This window comes from Ranitomeya variabilis, chromosome 1 (assembly GCF_051348905.1).
Source record: "Ranitomeya variabilis isolate aRanVar5 chromosome 1, aRanVar5.hap1, whole genome shotgun sequence".
NCBI lineage: Eukaryota > Metazoa > Chordata > Amphibia > Anura > Dendrobatidae > Ranitomeya > Ranitomeya variabilis.
This window is the reverse complement of record NC_135232.1, coordinates 236,030,813-236,049,494: the sequence shown is the minus strand read 5'-3', so window position 1 is coordinate 236,049,494 and position 18,682 is coordinate 236,030,813. Positions and strand designations below refer to the sequence as shown.

The 18,682-nt window shown below is 43.8% G+C and overlaps 1 long non-coding RNA gene across 1 annotated transcript; it reads left to right on the top strand.

The window, feature by feature from the left end:
- Positions 1-9,658: 9,658 nt before the first annotated feature.
- Positions 9,659-9,954, top strand: LOC143793889 (uncharacterized). The gene is made up of 3 exons (XR_013220319.1): positions 9,659-9,678; positions 9,750-9,817; positions 9,900-9,954. It is a non-coding gene; the product is annotated as an uncharacterized LOC143793889 (long non-coding RNA).
- The last annotated feature ends 8,728 nt before the right edge of the window (positions 9,955-18,682 follow it).

The following is an 18,682-nucleotide window of genomic DNA, read 5'->3' as shown; positions in this document are numbered from 1 at the left end:
AAGGAAATCATGACCAGGTCGAGTTTTTGGTGCTAGGACGTATCAAATCGGTCACTATGTCCGAGTCTGACAGCCGACTGACCTTTATCTCAGCACAGAAACACTGAAGGGTTATAGGTAAGATGAATGATTTTCTTACCTAGTAGGAGGTGCACTCTCCACCCTCGAGTGGTTTGTTCTAAGATTGGAGGTCTTCTTCATGGCTGGTCATCTCCAAAAATTCATTCTATCCCCACGTGTGGACGCCGAGTGTTAGGGCACACGAGATGCATGTGTTGATATTTTAATGGTCTGCTGCCAAATTGTATCTTGGAGGTTTACGGCCGGAGAAATACATAGGACAAGAGCAAGTCGTGTCTCAAATGATTTCTGATTTGATTGGTCAAGAAGCACAGTTTTTATAGGGAAAAATTAGGTTGTTTCAGCACATTACCTCATTTGTTTTTTAGCTAATAATTATTGCCAGTTATTGCTGATTACACATGTCACGTGTCATTATCTTTATTACTATAGGATCATTACTCTAATGGTTATTGCTGCTACTGGTTATCACTCTAATGTATATTGTTAGGTCAAGCTGGCATCTGTTTTGCACACATTATGTCGATCTTTGGTTTATGAGGGGAGCAATATCATCAGGCACAGGTAGATTTACTCTTGATAAGCTTGGTGGGTTATACAACCATCTCATAGTCCATTCAGATATTTATATAACTTGTTGACAAGAAGGAACTTTGTCATAAGGAAGAATCAGAACACATTAAAAATGACATGAATGAATGCATGTGTTAAGCAAAGCGTCCATTTTAAATATAAGCTTGATTTGATTTATATATATATCTTCACATATCATCCATAACAGGAGGAAGAGTGGATAGGCACACAATGCAAGCTGTTTGAGGTCTGGTTTGAAGTTTCCACAATCAGTGATGGTTTGGGGAGCCATGTCATTTTCTGGTGTAGCTCCACTGTGTTTTATCAAGACCAAAGTCAGCACAGTCATCTACCAGGAAATTTTAGAGCACTTCATGTTTCCCTCTGCTGACAAGATTTTTTGAGATGGAAATGTATTTGATCAACAGGCCTTGGCACCTGTCCCCACTGACAAAAGTAACAATACCTGGTTTAAAAACAACAGTATCAGTGTGCTTGATTCGCCAGTAGTGTTGAGCATTCCGATACCACAAGTATCGGGTATCGGCCGATATTTGCGGGTATCGGAATTCCGATACCGAGATCCGATACTTTCGTGGTATCGGGTATCGGTATCGAAACAACATTAATGTGTAAAAGAAAGAATTAAAATAAAAAATATTGCTATACTCACCTCTCCGACGCAGCCTGGACCTTACCGAGGGAACCAGCAGCGTTCTTTGCTTAAAATGCGCGCGTTTACTGCCTTCCGTGACGTCACGGCTTGTGATTGGTCGCGTGCTGCCCATGTGACCGCGACGCGACCAATCACAGCAAGCCGTGACGTAATTTTCAGGTCCTGAATGCAGAATTAGGCATTCAGGACCTGAAATTACGTCACGGCTTGCTGTGATTGGTGGCGTCGCGGTCACATGGGCGGCACGCAACCAATCACAAGCCGTGACGTAATTTTAAAATGCGCGCGTTTCCTGCCTCCCGTGACGTCACGGCTTGTGATTGGTCGCGTCGCCCATGTGACTGCGACGCGACCAATCACAAGCCGTAACGTAATTTTTAAATCCTGAATGCCTAGAATTAGGCATTCAGGACCTGAAAATTATGTCACGGCTTGCTGTGATTGGTCGCTTCGCGGCCACATGGGCGGCACGCGACCAATCACAAGCCGTGACATCACGGAAGGCAGTAAACGCGCGCATTTTAAGCAAAGAACGCTGCCGGTTCCCTCGGTAAGGTCCAGGCTGCGTCGGAGAGGTGAGTATAGCAATATTTTTTATTTTAATTCTTTCTTTTACACATTAATATGGATCCCAGGGCCTGAAGGAGAGTTTCCTCTCCTTCAGACCCTGGGAACCATCAGGGATACTGTCCGATACTTGAGTCCCATTGACTTGTATTGGTATCGGGTATCGGTATCGGATTAGATCCGATACTTTGCCGGTATCGGACGATACTTTACGATACCGATACTTTCAAGTATCGGACGGTATCGCTCAACACTATTCGCCAGCAAACTCACCTGACCTTAACCCCATAGATAATCTATGGGGTATTGTTAAGAGAAAGATGAGAGACACCAGACTCAACAATGCAGATGAGCTCAAGGCTGTTATCAAAGTAACCTGGGCTTCCATAACACCTCAGCAGTGTCACAGGCTGATCGCCACCAAGCCACACCACATTGATGCAGCAATCGATGCAAAAGGAACCCCTATCAAGTATTGAGTGCACTTACTGAACATACAATTCAGTAGGCCAGCATTTCGCATTTTAAAATCTTTTTTCAAGCTGGTGTTATAAAGTATTTTAATTTACTGAGATAGTCACTTTTGGGTTTTCATTGGTTGTAAACTATAATCATCAATATAAATAGAAATACACACTTGAAATAGATCACTCTGTTTGTAGTGACTCTATATCAGGGGTGGACAATTAATTTTCCCGAGGGGCCACATGAGAGACCATTCTACTCAATATTATTTTATTAATATTAATTGTATCACTTAATATTGAGCATAATTAAGTTTGCTGACACCCCCTATATATATATTTGAACCTCCCACAGCCCCTTATATAAAGCATGAGCCTCACACAGCCTCCCTGTATATGGCATGAGCCCCACACAGCCTCCCTATATACGGCATGAGCCCCACACAGTCTCCCTATATACGGCATGAGCCCCACACAGCCTCCCTATATACGACATGAGCACCATGTTCATCCCCATAGAATCCCCATGTACACCCCATAGAATTCCCATGTTCACCTCATAGAATCCCTTTGTTCACCCCCATAGAATCTCCATGTTCACCCCATAGAATCCCCATGTTCACCCCTTAGAATGCCCATGTTCACCCTATAGAATCCCTATGTTCACCCCCATAGAATCTCCATGTTCACCCCCATAGAATCCCCATGTTCACCCCACAGAATCCCCATGTTCACCCCTATAGAATCTCCATGTTCACCCCTATAGAATCCCCATGTTCACCCCATAGAATCCCCATGTTCACCCCATTGAAACCCCATGTTCACCCCCATAGAATCCCCATGTTCACCCCATAGAATCCCCATGTTCCCTCCATAGAATCCCTATGTTCCCCCCCATAGAATCTCCATGTTCACCCCCATAGAATCCCCATGTTCACCCCACAGAATCTCCATGTTCACCCCTATAGGATCCCCATGTTCCCCCCATAGAATCCCCATGTTCACACCAAAGAATCCCCATGTTCACCCCATAGACTCCCCTTGTTCACCCAATAGAATTCCCATGTTCACCCCCCCAGAATCCCCATGTTCACCCTATAGAATCCCCATGTTCACCCCGTAGAATCCCCCTGTTCACCCCATAGAATCCCCATGTTCACCCCCTTTGAATCTCCATGTTCACCCCATAGAATCCCCATTTTCACCCCATAGAATCCCCATGTTCACCCCTTTAGAATCTCCATGTTCACCCCCATAGAATCCCCATGTTTCCCCCATAGAATCCCTATGCTCACCCCCATAGAATCTCCATGTTCACCCCCATAGAATCCCCATGTTCACCCCACAGAATCCCCATGTTCACCCCCATAGAATCTCCATGTTCACCCCTGTAGAATCCTCATGTTCCCCCCATAGAATCCCCATGTTCATCCCATAGAATCCCCATGTTCACCCCGTAGACTTCCCATGTTCACCCCATAGAATTCCCATGTTCACCACTATATAATCTCCATGTTCACCCCCATAGAATCCCCATGTTCACCCCATAAAATCCCCATGTTCACCCCATAGAATCCCCATGTTCCCTCCCATAGTATCCCCATGTTCATACACATGATAAGAAAAGAAAAAACACCACATACTCACCTCTGTCCCATTCCCAGGTGCCCTGCTTTTGCTTCTGTTGCTGTCTCCAGTGGTAGACAGCTGAAGTGATGACATGACGTCATTGCGTCAGCTGTTTCACACACTGATCCTCGACCAATGCTGACTGCGGGAGACAGCGAGCGAGCGGACAGCACTTTGCCGCACCTTGCCCAGGTCTGCTCTATATAATATATGAGCTTTACTTTTTGTATTGAAGAACTGAAATAAATTAAATGTTTGATGGTATTCTAATTTTGTGAGAAGCACCTGTATATATATATATAAATACAGTATATGTATATATATATATATATATATATATATATATATATATATATATATATATATATATATATATAAATATATATATATATATATATATATACACTGTGTATATATATATATATATATATATATATATATATATATATATATATATATACATATACAAATATATACATTTCCCTTTATCAGATGGTATTAAGAATGGATGCCTTTCTTTTTTTAACCCCTTACTGACCTCGGACGGGATAGTACGTCCGAGGTCAGCTCCCCTGCTTTGATGCAGGGCTCCGCGGTGAGCCCGCATCAAAGCCGGGACATGTCAGCTGTTTTGAACAGCTGACATGTGCCCGCAATAGCGGCGGGTGAAATCGTGATTCACCCGCCGCTATTAACTAGTTAAATGCCGCTGTCAAACGCAGACAGCGGCATTTAACTACCGTATCCGGCCGGGCGGCCGGAAATGACGGCATCGCCGACCCCCGTCACATGATCGGAGGTCGGCGATGCTTCTGAATGGTAACCATAGAGGTCCTTGAGACCTCTATGGTCACTGATCGCCGGTAGCTGTGAGCACCACCCTGTGGTCGGCGTTCACAGCACACCTGATTTTCTGCTACATAGCAGCGAATAGCAGATCGCTGCTATGTAGCAGAGGAGATCGTGCTGTGCCTGCTTCTAGCCTCCCATGGAGGCTATTGAAGCATGGCAAAAGTAAAAAAAAAAGTTAAAAAAAATGTGAAAAAAATAAAAAAATATAAAAGTTTAAATCACCCCCCTTTTGCCCCAATCAAAATAAATCAATTTAAAAAAATCAAACCTACACATATTTGGTATCACCACATTCAGAATCGCCTGATCTATCAATAAAAAAAAGCATTAACCTGATTGCTAAACGGCGTAACGAGAAAAAAATCTAAACGCCAGAATTACGTTTTTTTGGTCGCCGCGACATTGCATTAAAATGCAATAACGGGCGATCAAAAGAACGTATCTGCACCAAAATGCTATCATTAAAAATGCCAGATCGGCACGCAAAAAATAAGCCCTCAACCGACCCCAGATCATGAAAAATGGAGACGCTACGAGTATCGGAAAATGGCGCAATTATTATTTTTTTTTTTAGCAAAGTTTGGAATTTTTTTTCACCACTTAGGTAAAAAATAACCTAGTCATGTTAGGTGTCTATGAACTTGTAGTGACCTGGAGAATTATAATGGCAGGTCATTTCTAGCATTTAGTGAACCTAGCAAAAAAGCCAAGCAAAAAACAAGTGTGGGATTGCACTTTTTTTGCAATTTCACCGCACTTGGAATTTTTTTCCCGCTTTCTAGTACACGACATGGTAAAACCAATGATGTCGTTCAAAAGTACAACTTGTCCCGCAAAAAATAAGCCCTCACATGGCCAAATTGACGGAAAAATAAAAAAGTTATGGCTCTGGGAAGGAGGGGAGTGAAAAACGAACATGGAAAAATGAAAATTCCCAAGGTCATGAAGTGGTTAATGATACCTGGGTTCATTTTAGAGATATATACTTATATATTTTTTGTCCTTTGGTCTCTCACAAAACAATTCAGGTATCATTATGAAACAAGGCATTCTTCTTATTTAATTCTATCTGGTAAGGGATAATTTATCTTCTGTGACTTGCAAACCTCAGTTAGCCATAAGTTAAGCATGGAATATTTGTACTAGTTTTCATATCAATATTATGTTGCACATTTTATTACACATCCTTCTTTCAGAAAGGGTTAACATTATTTTACTGAAATGTGGCTAATTCCCAGCAGGCAACATTGACCCTAGATTGCCATTACATTTGTCTTAAGTGCTTCTTATTGTAATCATTACCTCAATCTGCTGAGTAAATTAGGTTGACTGCTCTTCGAAAACTACAGATTGTTTCATTTTTGGTGTCTAGTCAGTAAAGCTAAGATCGATAAACCTGCATGGTATCTCTTCTATCTAGTTCTAGGGAATAACCTCGAAATAAAGTCAATGATAAAATTATATTGCCATTTGTCTGCTAGAATTGAAGACCTTATTTGGAGAACAGCAAATTAATTGGCCATTCCATATCTTCTTAGTACTATCTGAACTTCGATTTCATTGTTATGTGTTATGCACTTATATCATACTCTAGAAGGAGTCATTGGGTGTTTAGAAATCTTTTGTTTCAGTGTTCACCAAAAGAAAGATTTAGTGCGATAGGCATTATCCTTGGATACCTTAGAAATGACTCTAATCTATACTTTGAAAAGAGCATGCTTTGTATTTGAAATTTCCATGTATTCCTAAGATATATTTTACCTAAGATGATACTGTTCATTTTTTGTGTTTGGTAAACTTTATCCTGCCAACACATTTCTAGTTTCTACAAATCCAAAATATCTATTCATTAGCAATGCTATTTTTGTGAGATGGAAACTGAGTGAACTAATGAAATTGGAAGAAAAACTCCTTTTCCTGGATTATGAGGCTTAGATTTATAAAACCGTAGCTATATGTCAGGGCTGTGGGAAATATTTTAGACTTTTAATTAATTCTACTTTTCTATTATTTATAAATACAGTTCATGAGTATATTATGTATTTCATTGCAATCAAAGAAAAAAGCTGAAGTATGAAGTTAATTAATAAAACATAATTATCTGAAAATTCTCCTTCTGGAATAACAATTGTCCAAATACTTTATATTGCTGCTAAGGCTACTTTCACACTACTGTTGTTCGTCGGACGTCTAAAAGTGTCGTTTTGTGAAAAAAACGCATCCTGCAAAATCTCCCGCAGGATGCGTTTTTTTCCCCATAGTCTTGTATTGGCGACGCATCGCGACGCATTGTCACGCGTTGTGTACGTCGTGCGACGGTTGCGTCGAAATGTGGCGACACGTCGTCTGGAAAAAACGTTGATTGTAATGTTTTTTGTCTGCGCCGGGAAAACGTGTCGCGACGCATCCTGCGGCATGCGTCGTTGGCTAGAATGGATCCTATGGGCGCAGGATGCGTCAGGACAAGTCGTATGACGGAATGCAGCGCTGCAATGCATTTTTTTACACTGAGCAGAAGCAGGATTTTGTTGCCAATTCGCCAGACATCCCCAAATCTATATAAACCAGGCCTGGGGCTTCAACCCCAAATGTGCCAGCAAGAAGACAGAAAACAGCAGCCAACCTGAAGACAGACTGACAGCCTGAAGACAGCCTGCCAGCATCTGCCCAGCCTTCCAGCATCTGCCCAGCCTGCCAGCATCTGCCCAGCCTGCCAGCATCTGCCCAGTCTGCCAGCGTCCAGAGACCTGCCAGCTGCAGAACCTCAAGCTGCAGCCTTACAGCCAGTGTGAGTACTAAAACTGCCATTTTTGTGTGCGTCTGTGTGCATGTCTGTGTGTGCGTGTGCATGTGTTTGTGTCTGTATGACGTACTACTGAATACAGCCAGAGCTAAACCTGAATACAGCCAGTGGCCTGCCATCGTCCTTCAACAGCCAGCGTCCTGCCAGAGTCCAGCTCCAGCATGAGGCCTTCCACTGTGAAGACAGCCAGCGTCCAGCTCCAGCCTGAGTCCTGCCATTTTTGCGTATGTGTGTTGGTGCATGCGTGTGTGTGCGTGTCTGTGTGCGTCTTTGTGTTTTTCTCCGACTGTGTGCTTTTGTGTGTGTGCATCTGTGTGTGCTGGCGTACGGCTGTGTGCTTTTGTGTGTGTGTGCGTGCGTTATGCCTGCACCTGTGTGCTTTTGTGCGTGTGCATTCATTGTGCATGCGCCTGTGTGCTTTCGTGCATGCGCCTGGGTGATTGCGGGTGCATGCGTCCATGCACTCACGTGCTGTGATTTCACATGCATTTTTTTTTACTGTGATGTATTTCTCAAGTAGTGTGGTCTGTGCAGCATGTGGTTTCAATGTGTGAGCGTATGTCTTGCGTGTGTGTTTTGTTTTTTCTGTAATTTTTTTTTGTTTTATTGTTGAACACATTTCCAGTTGATGTACTTGTATTTAAAATAAAGAGCATTTTAGCTCCTATTGTGATGGTAAAAAAAAAATTAAAAAAGAATTAATAAAAATTTTCTAAAAATGTCCTTAGTATTATTTCACAAAGGTAAATTTTAAACTGGTGTATGTACAAATGGTTACACATGCAATACTGTGTTGGTTCAGGGTTTATTTTTTAAGATAAAAGGTAATCTAAAAATTTTTAAAGGGGAATTTAATTTTTTAAAGTTATTTTTAAAGGAATATTTTCAAACCACATATGTGATAAATACATTTTGAACTTATGTGTAGGAATTTAAATTTTACAAGAGGGTTTTTTTTGGGGGGTGATAGGGGGAAATGGTTTTACAGCTTGCACATACTATTGAAGTAGGTAATCCAGCTCAAACTGGTGTGCCTTGGATCTATTTGTTTTTGGGTTTGTTTCTCAAAACTGTTGGTGTTGGCCTGCATGAACATTGCTCACATCATTTGAGCAGGGTGGTTACTAAATCTATTAGATGAGTTTGGGGGGTGGGTATAACTATAAATTTTTTATACTTACAGACCCACCAGGAACCCCAGCCACCTTTCCAATCCACCAGGAACCACAGCCATCTTTGCAAGCCACCAGGAACCACAGACCACCTTGCCAGCCACCAGGAACCACAAGCCACATTTGCCAGGGACCACAGCCACGTGCACACACAGCAACCCAATTTCCAGATGTAAGTTTTGAAGACCCTAAATCTGCCAATTCAATGTGTATAGCAGATTACAAGTGTCTTTTTACTTACAGAGCCACCAGGGACCCAACCACCTTGCCAGCCACCAGGAACCACAGGCCACCTTTGCCAGGGACCACAGCCATGTGCACACACAGCAAGACAATTTCCAGATGTAAGTTTTGAAGACCCTAAATCTGCCAATTCAATGTGTATAGCAGATTACAAGTGTCTTTTTACTTACAGAGCCACCAGGGACCCAACCACCTTGCCAGCCACCAGGAACCACAGGCCACCTTTGCTAGGGACCACAGCCACGTGCACACACAGCAAGCCAATTTCCAGATGTAAGTTTTGAAGACCCTAAATCTGCCAATTCAATGTGTATAGCAGATTACAAGTGTCTTTTTACTTACAGAGCCACCAGAGACCCAACCACCTTGCCAGCCACCAGGAACCACAGGCCACCTTTGCCAGGGACCACAGCCATGTGCACACACAGCAAGCCAATTTCCAGATGTATGTTTTGAAGACCCTAAATCTGCCAATTCAATGTGTATAGCAGATTACAAGTGTCTTTTTACTTACAGAGCCACCAGGGACCCCAACCACCTTGCCAGCCACCAGGAACCACAGGCCACCTTTGCCAGGGACAACAGCCACGTGCACACACAGCAAGACAATTTCCAGATGTAAGTTTTGAAGACCCTAAAGCTGCCAATTCAATGTGTATAACAGATTACAAGTGTCTTTTTACTTTCAGAGCCACCAGGGACCACAGCAAGAATGTCCTCTTCTGATAGCACCCCTCCAGAGAGACAGCGTGTAGCAGTCAGTTAAAAATGTTTTAATTTTTTTGGGTGTTAGTTAAAATTTCTGTTAATCTCTATATGCATTAATTATGTTTTCACAGGAAGCTGAAGCAGCCGAGGGGCTCTCAGAAGGGGACGAGACGGGTGGAGAGATGCAAGTAGCGGGCGCACAGAGTGTAAGTTGTGGCGAAACAGTTGCTTCACACATCACAGTGCACCCAACACAAAACAGATCATGATACATCACTGTACACATACAACATATGACTATATCAAAGATATCTATTTTTATTTTGTTTTAGTCTGCTGCACATTCAGGCCAATGCCAGGAGGATCCTCCCAGCCGCTCCCGGAGTCGACATGGTGGTCGCCGCCGCGGTCAGCCAGCAGTGAGTAATTTTTTTTTTTTCTCTGTAGTTTTTGGTTTTAGTGTATTAATTTTTTCTTTTTTTTTTCTTTTCAGTCTTCACAGCGTGCTCCCGACTCAGACGGTGAGGACATGGGAATTGATGTTGAGCGCCTCATCGAGGAGGTCCGCGAGCCGGAGCCACTGTGGAATATGGCTGACCGCAGGCATGCTGATACGTATGTGACCCGTCGGCTCTGGGAGGAAGTATGCCAGAACGTATTGCCGAGGTGGGACGACCTTGAGCCAAGGCAGCAGACTCAAGAATGTAAGTATTCACTTTTCATTTATGTTTTGAACTGAATGGAATGTGTTTTAATTAACACTTGCTTTTATTCTTGTCTTTACAGGTGAAAGGGTTAGGAAGCGGTGGCGGTCACTCAGGGATCGCTTCAAGAGGGAGTTCAACCAGGAGATGCAGGCCCCGAGTGGCTCATCAGGACGTCGAAGGATTCGGTATAAGTATGGTCGTGCCCTCTCCTTCCTCCGTGAAAGTATGTTGAGTAGAGTGTAAGTATTCAACAGCCCATTGAATAAATCACCATGTTTACCTGTATAACTTCTTTGGTTTCAGTCAGGGCTTTTCCCCTATCAATATATTAATTGTTTTTTTCTCTATTTCACAGCACCTTCTCTAGTCATCGGGTGCCTGCATCTACTTTGGACCCCTCAGGAGCGATCTCTCAGGAGTCCGCCACCGAGGTCCACGTCAGTAGACCCCACCCCTCTGACCCCTCGTCTGGCCCTTCCGGTACCTCTGCCCCATCCACCTCTGCAAGCACTGGAGCAGCATCGCAGCCTTCGTTACTTGAATCTGCTGGTCAAGACATAGCGTTCCCTTTACCACACCCCTCTGATCCTACCACGTCTAGACCACCATTAGGTTCGTGGCGGCAGCGACAGAGGGGTCCGGAAAGGAGCTATGCTCCTGAGTTCTTACATTTGAATGCAGCCTTCCAAAGGTCTTTCAAAATTTTGGGAGAGAAAGTGACTGCTGGGTTCAACATGGTGCAAGCACGCATCAGTGAAAACAGCAGTCGCTTGGATAGGCTGCATTCAGATGCAAGTCAAGCTCCAAGCAACCTTTTTTTTCAATCTATCCTCAGGAGCATGGAAAAGCTTAGTCTTGATGAGCAGATGCAGGTAATACACGACTGCCATGCTGCTCTACTGCGGGTCATGTCCAAATCCAAAACTCCCACACCTCCCCACACAGCCACTACAACTTTCCCTGCCCAGTCCCAATTCCCTGCCCAGTACTAATTCCTTGCCCAGTCCCAATTCCCTGCCCAGGCCCAATTCCCACCGCAGGCCCAATTCCCACCCCAGGCCCAATACCAAACACCGACCCAATTCCCACCCCAGGCCCAATACCAACACAGTCCCAATTCCCACCCCAGGCCCAATACCAAACACAGTCGCAATACACAACCCAGTCCCAATTCCCATCCCGGCCCCAAATCCAAGTGTCTTCCCCAATGTTTTCTTCCTTTTCCACCTTACCTTCCCCATTTAGTATTCCACCTACCCCAACAACACCCACCCCTGCTCAGCCTCCTGTTTTTTCCCCCCCTTCCACTACACCCCAACCCAGTAGGTTTTCCCCGCCTATCGATGTGGTCCAACCTTCCAGCCCCTCCACTACTATCTCCACCCCACACTTTACCGATTTGTAGTAATTTGTTGTATGCTGTTATATTTTACCCAAAAAAAAGTTTACAAAAAAAAAATTTACAAAAAAAAATGGTTTGCAAAAAAAATGGTTTACAAAAAAAAGGTTTACAAAACAAAAAGTTTACTTAAAAAAAAAAGTTTACCAAAAATAAAAGGGTAACCAATGAAAAAGGTTTACCAAAACAAAAAAAAAATATTTACCAAAAAATTTTTATTTATAAAAAAAAGTATCACAAATTTTGTATTGTAATATGTAAAATAAAATTTGGTTTGGTTTAAAAAGAATTTCTTTGTGAAGTGCCTTCATTTAAGTATGCTAACTAAATGTACAAAAACATTACACACCACACGTTAGAAGGTATAACATTTGGTTTATTACCCAAAATATACCAAAGTTTTGGACAGTAATTATTAAAAGTTGGTGTCAATAAAAAAACTTTTTACACAAACATTAATCACCAAGACATGAAAAAAGATGTCACACAATGTTCTCTTGCCATGGCACCCTGCCCACAGGTGAAACAAAATTCTCTGCAAAGTGGTCCCTCATTCTGGAAACAGAACCGGCGGAACGTACAGAGCTGCTGTTGTAATCCCACAGGGTGGTCTCCAAGTCCTCATCTTCCACAGAAACAGGCTCCTTGGAAAGTACATAGTTATGTAGGACCACGCAGGCCTTTACAACCTCATCCACGGTTTGTGTGTGCAGTCTTATGGCGGTGAGCAGCACACGCCACTTTGCTGTGAGAATGCCAAATGCACATTCCACCACTCTTCTTGCTCTTGTTAATCTGTAATTGAACACTCTTTTTGTTCTGGTTAAGTCTCTGCTTGAATACGGTTTGAGGAGATGTGGGGATAACTGGAAGGCCTCATCACCCACACAAACAAATGGCATAGGTGGTCCAGTTGTTCCCGGGAGTGCTCTTCCTGGTGGAAAGTCATAACTGTCTCCATACAAACAATGGCCCATCGGTGAATTTTTGAATACTTGGGAGTCGTTGGACCGGCCATAGGCTCCAATGTCCACAGCCAGAAATTTGCAGTTGGCATCTGCAATGGCCATGAGTACGATAGAAAAGTACTTCTTGTAATTGAAGAACTCTGAGCCTGATCCTGCCGGTTTGGCTATGCGGATGTGTTTCCCATCTACTGCACCCAAGCAGTTTGGGAAATGGCACAGTTTCTCAAACAGTTCTGCACTCTGCAGCCAGATGTCCCTTGTCGGTGGTGGCATGTACTCCGTGTGCAAGTTATCCCATAGAGTGCAGCAGGTGCCTTTTACAATTCCGGAAATAGTTGAAACTCCAAGGCGGAACTGGTAGTGTAGTGACGTAAGGGATTCTCCTGTAGCCAAGAAGCTGTGAAAAAAAAAAAAATGTTAGTAAAAATTGCAAAAACCCACATAACATTTTTAAACAATTTACACAAATGTTACAATTTTTTTTTTAAGTTTCAAAAAATGGCACTGCGGATTTTTTTGTCTGTTGTAGTGCACATTAAAAACAGCATTTTTACATCTGTGCATTCTTATGCAGCAGGTGTTAAAAAATTAGTAATGGCCACAAACAATAAAAAATTAACATGCTCCAGAAAATGCAATGCAGTGTTTCAGCGCAGTATTTTGTGGAGCATGTTCACTGCTGATGTGAAGGTTTAAATATGAACAATGATTAAAAAAAAAAAGAGCTTACCGCAGGGTCACCATCAGCCGCTCCGCCGGTGAAATGGAAAACCTCATGCGTGTGTCCTGCTTTTGAATGACATCCCCAACTTGTTCCAGCAACAAATCAAAATGCTCCTGCCTCATCCGAAGATAATTAAAAAATTTCTCCGGGTTCTGGCGCAACTCCATGTACAGAGTAGAATATACACCCCGGGTCATCCGAGGTGCATTAATGGGATGAATCCATAGTCTGCAACGTCGAGGTTGAAGCATCCTCCGTCTTCCTGCTGCTGCCGCCTCCTTCTCCCGAACCATTATATCCAGGCGATTTGTCTCAAAAATCACATCGGTAACTACGTTTGCAATCCTCACAAGTACTCCTTCCATCTCTGCCACTTTCTCTAAACCCTTTCAAAGATGGACTGTAAAAACATTCAATATATAGTTTTCCCTATTCTCCAGTAGCCAATCACATAAGGAGAATCCCATTTTTAGGCAGGGAAAACGGATCCGTCATAAAAACGGATGAAACAGATAGTAAAAACGGACACAACAGATGAAACGGATCCAGTTTTTCGACGGAACCGTCTAGCGGATCTACGACGGATCCGTTGAAATACTGTATGCGTTGCGTCCGTTTTTCACTATTTGTGACGCATCCATCGATGCGTCACGCCGACGCTTTGAGACGTCCGCAGAAAAACGCTAGTGTGAAAGTAGCATAAGGATTACCTTGAAACTGAAAGGATTGTTATGGAGCAGATAGAGCGGCCCCATGGGGCCGTGGGGTGCTCGGTACCGGGTTCTTCGGTTCACAGGGGGATGTCACGGTGGCTGACCAGGTCCATGGCCCTGGGACATCCATGTAAAAGGGAAAGGTCTTTAAAGGGATGGAGTTTGTGTTCGTGACGCCACCTGTGGTGTTCGGTCAGGGTGACCGACGCTGCTTTAAGGGGTCCGCTGGAGTGATATTATGGCAGCTAGATGGTATACTGTTGTGAATTCCACTCTTGGGCTCCCTCCGGTGGTTGTAAGTGGCACTTTTGTGAGTTCTGCTCTTGGGCTCCCTCCGGTGGTTTTAAGTGGTACTGCTGCTCCTTGGATTTAGTAGTCAGCAGCTGCTTCCACTGATTGTCTTTCTGGCTCGGCTATTTAGCCTGGTTCTATCCTTCAGCCTGTGCCAGTTGTCAATGGTTCCTGGTTGGATTCACATCTCTGCTTGGATTTCCCTGATATTCTGACCAGTTCAGCAAAGATAAGTCCTTGCTTTGTTGTTTTGCAGTCCACTTGTTGTGGACTTAATCTTTCTGCACTTTCTATGTTTTTTCTAGTCCAGCTTGTCAGTATGGATTTATTCAGTTAAGCTGGAAGCTCTGGGAAGCAGATTTGCCCTCCACACCTTTAGTCAGGTGTGGAGATTTTTTGTAAACTCTGTGGTGGATTTTTCTAGTTTTTAATACTGACCGCACAGTATTCTGTCCTGTTCTATCTATCTAGCTAGACTGGCCTCCTTTGCTACATCCTGGTTTCATTCTGCGTATGTCATTTCCCTCTCCACTCACAGTCAATATTTGTGGGGGGCTGTCCTATCCTTTGGGGATATTCTCTGAGGCAAGATAGCTTTCCTGTTTCTATCTTTTGGGGTAGTTAGTCCTCCGGCTGTGACGAGGTGTCTAGGGAGTGACAGGAACATCCCACGGCTACTTCTAGTGTTGTGTTAAGCTCAGGAACCGCAGTCAGTACAGGTACCACCTCCTCCAGAGCACGTCCCATGTTGCTCCTAAACCACCAGTTCATAACAGTACAACTGGCCACAAATGAATTAAATGCATCTCAAAAGAAGGAAAAGGAAGTTCTGAGCCATTTTTTTTCTGCATTCTGTTTTGTCTTTTTTTCCCTCTTAATCTCTGGGTGGTTCAGGATTTTGGCGCTGGCATGGATGTTCAGGGTTTGTTTTCTCATGTGGATCAACTTGCTGCAAGAGTGCAGAGTATCCAAGATTATGTTGTCCAGACTCCGGCTTTAGAGCCTAGAATTCCAACCCCTGATTTGTTTTTTGGGGACAGATCCAAGTTTTTGAACTTTAAAAATAACTGCAAATTGTTTTTTGCCTTGAAACCCCGTTCCTCTGGAGATTCCATTCAGCAGGTTAAAATTGTCATCTCTCTGCTGCGTGGCATTCTCCCTTGAATCAGGGGATCCGGCATTGCTTAATGGAGACGCATTTTTTCAAGCGCTCGGATTATTGTATGACGAACCTAATTCTGTGGATCATGCAGAAAAAACCTTGTTGGCCCTATGTCAGGGTCAGGAAGCGGCAGAAGTATACTGCCAGAAATTTAGAAAATGGTCTGTGCTCACTAAATGGAATGAGGAGGCTCTGGCAGCAATTTTCAGAAAGGGTCTTTCTGAAGCCCTTAAAGATGTTATGGTGGGGTTCCCCACACCTGCTGGTTTGAGCGAATCTATGTCTCTAGCCATTCAGATTGATCGGCGCCTGCGCAAGCGCAAAGTTGTGCACCATATGGCAGTATCCTCTGAGCAGAGTCCTGAGCCTATGCAATGTGATAGGATTTTGACTAGAGCAGAACGGCAGGGATTCAGACGCCAGAATAGGCTGTGTTTTTACTGTGCTGATTCTGCTCATGTTATTTCTGATTGCCCTAAGCGTACTAAGAGGGTCGCTAGGTCTGTTACCATCAGTACTGTACAGCCTAAATTTCTCTTATCTGTGACCTTGATTTGCTCATTATCATCCTTTTCTGTCATGGCATTTGTGGATTCAGGCGCTGCCCTGAACTTGATGGACTTGGAATTCGCCAGGCGCTGTGGTTTTTCCTTGCAGCCTTTGCAGAGCCCTATTCCTTTGAGGGGCATTGATGCTACACCGTTGGCCAAGGATAAACCTCGATATTGGACTCAGCTGACCATGTGCATGGCTCCAGCACATCAGGAAGATTGCCGTTTTCTGGTGTTGCATAATTTGCATGATGTTGTTGTACTGGGTTTTCCATGGTTACAGGGACATAATCCGGTGCTGGATTGGAAATCTATGTCTGTGACTAGTTGGGGTTGTCAAGGGGTACATAGTGACGTTCCTTTGATGTCAATTTCCTCTTCCCCCTCTTCTGAAGTTCCTGAGTTTTTGTCGGATTTCCAGGATGTATTTGATGAGCCCAAGTCCAGTTCCCTTCCTCCACATAGGGACTGTGATTGTGCTATTAACTTGATTCCTGGCTGTAAGTTCCCTAAGGGCCGACTTTTCAATCTGTCTGTGCCAGAGCATGCCGCCATGCGGAGTTATGTTAAGGAGTCTTTGGAGAAGGGGCATATTCGGCCGTCTTCCTCACCATTGGGAGCGGGATTCTTTTTTGTTGCCAAGAACGATGGCTCCTTGAGACCCTGTATTGATTATCGCCTTCTTAATAAGATCACGGTCAAATTCCAATACCCTTTACCTTTGCTTTCTGATTTGTTTGCTCGGATCAAGGGGGCTAGTTGGTTTACTAAGATTGACCTTCGAGGGGCATATAATCTTGTTCGTATTAAACAGGGTGACGAATGGAAAACTGCATTTAATACGCCCGAAGGCCATTTTGAATACCTTGTGATGCCTTTCGGGCTCTCTAATGCTCCTTCTGTATTTCAGTCCTTCATGCATGATATTTTCTGCAATTATCTTGATAAATTCATGATTGTGTATTTGGATGATATTTTGATTTTTTCCGATGATTGGGAGTCTCATGTGAAGCAGGTCAGGATGGTATTCCAGATCCTTCGTGATAATGCTTTATTTGTGAAGGGGTCTAAGTGCCTATTTGGAGTTCAGAAGGTCTCTTTTTTGGTTTTTTTTTTTTCTTCCTCGTCTATAGAAATGGATCCTGTTAAGGTCCAAGCCATTTATGACTGGATTCAACCCAAATCTGTGAAGAGTCTTCAGAAATTTTTGGGCTTTGCTAATTTTTATCGCCGTTTCATTGCCAACTTTTCCAGTGTGGTTAAGCCCCTGACCGATTTGATGAAGAAAGGCGCTGATGTGACGAATTGGTCCTCTGCGGCTGTTGAGGCCTTTCAGGAGCTTAAACGCCGATTTACTTCTTCCCCTGTGTTGCGTCAGCCGGATGTTTCTCTTCCTTTTCAGGTTGAGGTTGACGCTTCTGAGATTGGGGCAGGGGCCGTTTTGTCTCAGAGGAGTTCTGATGGTTCTTTGATGAAACCGTGTGCCTTTTTTTTACCAGAAAGTTTTCGCCTGCGGAGCGCAATTATGATGTCGGCAATCGGGAGTTGTTGGCCATGAAGTGGGCATTTGAGGAGTGGCGACATTGGCTTGAGGGAGCCAAGCACCGCGTTGTGGTCTTGACCAATCATAAGAATCTGATTTACCTCGAGTCGGCCAAGCGGCTGAACCCTAGACAGGCTCCATGGTCCCTGTTTTTCTCCCGTTTTGATTTTGTGGTCTCGTGTCTTCCGGAATCTAAAAATGTTAAGGCTGATGCCCTCTCTAGGAGTTTTTTGCCTGATTCTCCTGGAGTCCTTGAGCCGGTTGGCATTCTTAAGGAAGGGGTGATTCTTTCTGCCATCTCCCCTGATTTACAGCGGGTGCTTCAGGAATTTCAGGCTGAAAAACCTGACCGCTGTCCTGTGGGGAAGCTGTTTGTTCCTGATAGATGGACAAGTAAGGTAATTTCTGAGGTTCATTGTTCGGTGTTGGCTGGTCATCCTGGGATTTTTGGTACCAGAGATTTGGTTGCTAGGTCCTTTTGGTGGCCTTCCTTGTCGCGGGATGTGCGTTCTTTTGTGCAGTCCTGTGGTACTTGTGCCCGGGCCAAGCCTTGCTGTTCCCACGCTAGTGGGTTGCTTTTGCCTTTGCCGGTCCCTGAGAGGCCCTGGACACATATTTCCATGGATTTTATTTCGGATCTTCCTGTTTCCTAGAAATTGTCTGTTATCTGGGTGGTTTGTGACCGGTTCTCTAAAATGGTCCATTTGGTACCTTTGCCTAAATTGCCTTCCTCCTCTGATTTGGTTCCATTGTTTTTTCAGCATGTGGTTCGTTTGCATGGCATTCCGGAGAATATTGTGTCTGACAGAGGTTCCCAGTTTGTCTCTAGGTTTTGACGGGCCTTTTGTGCTAGGAT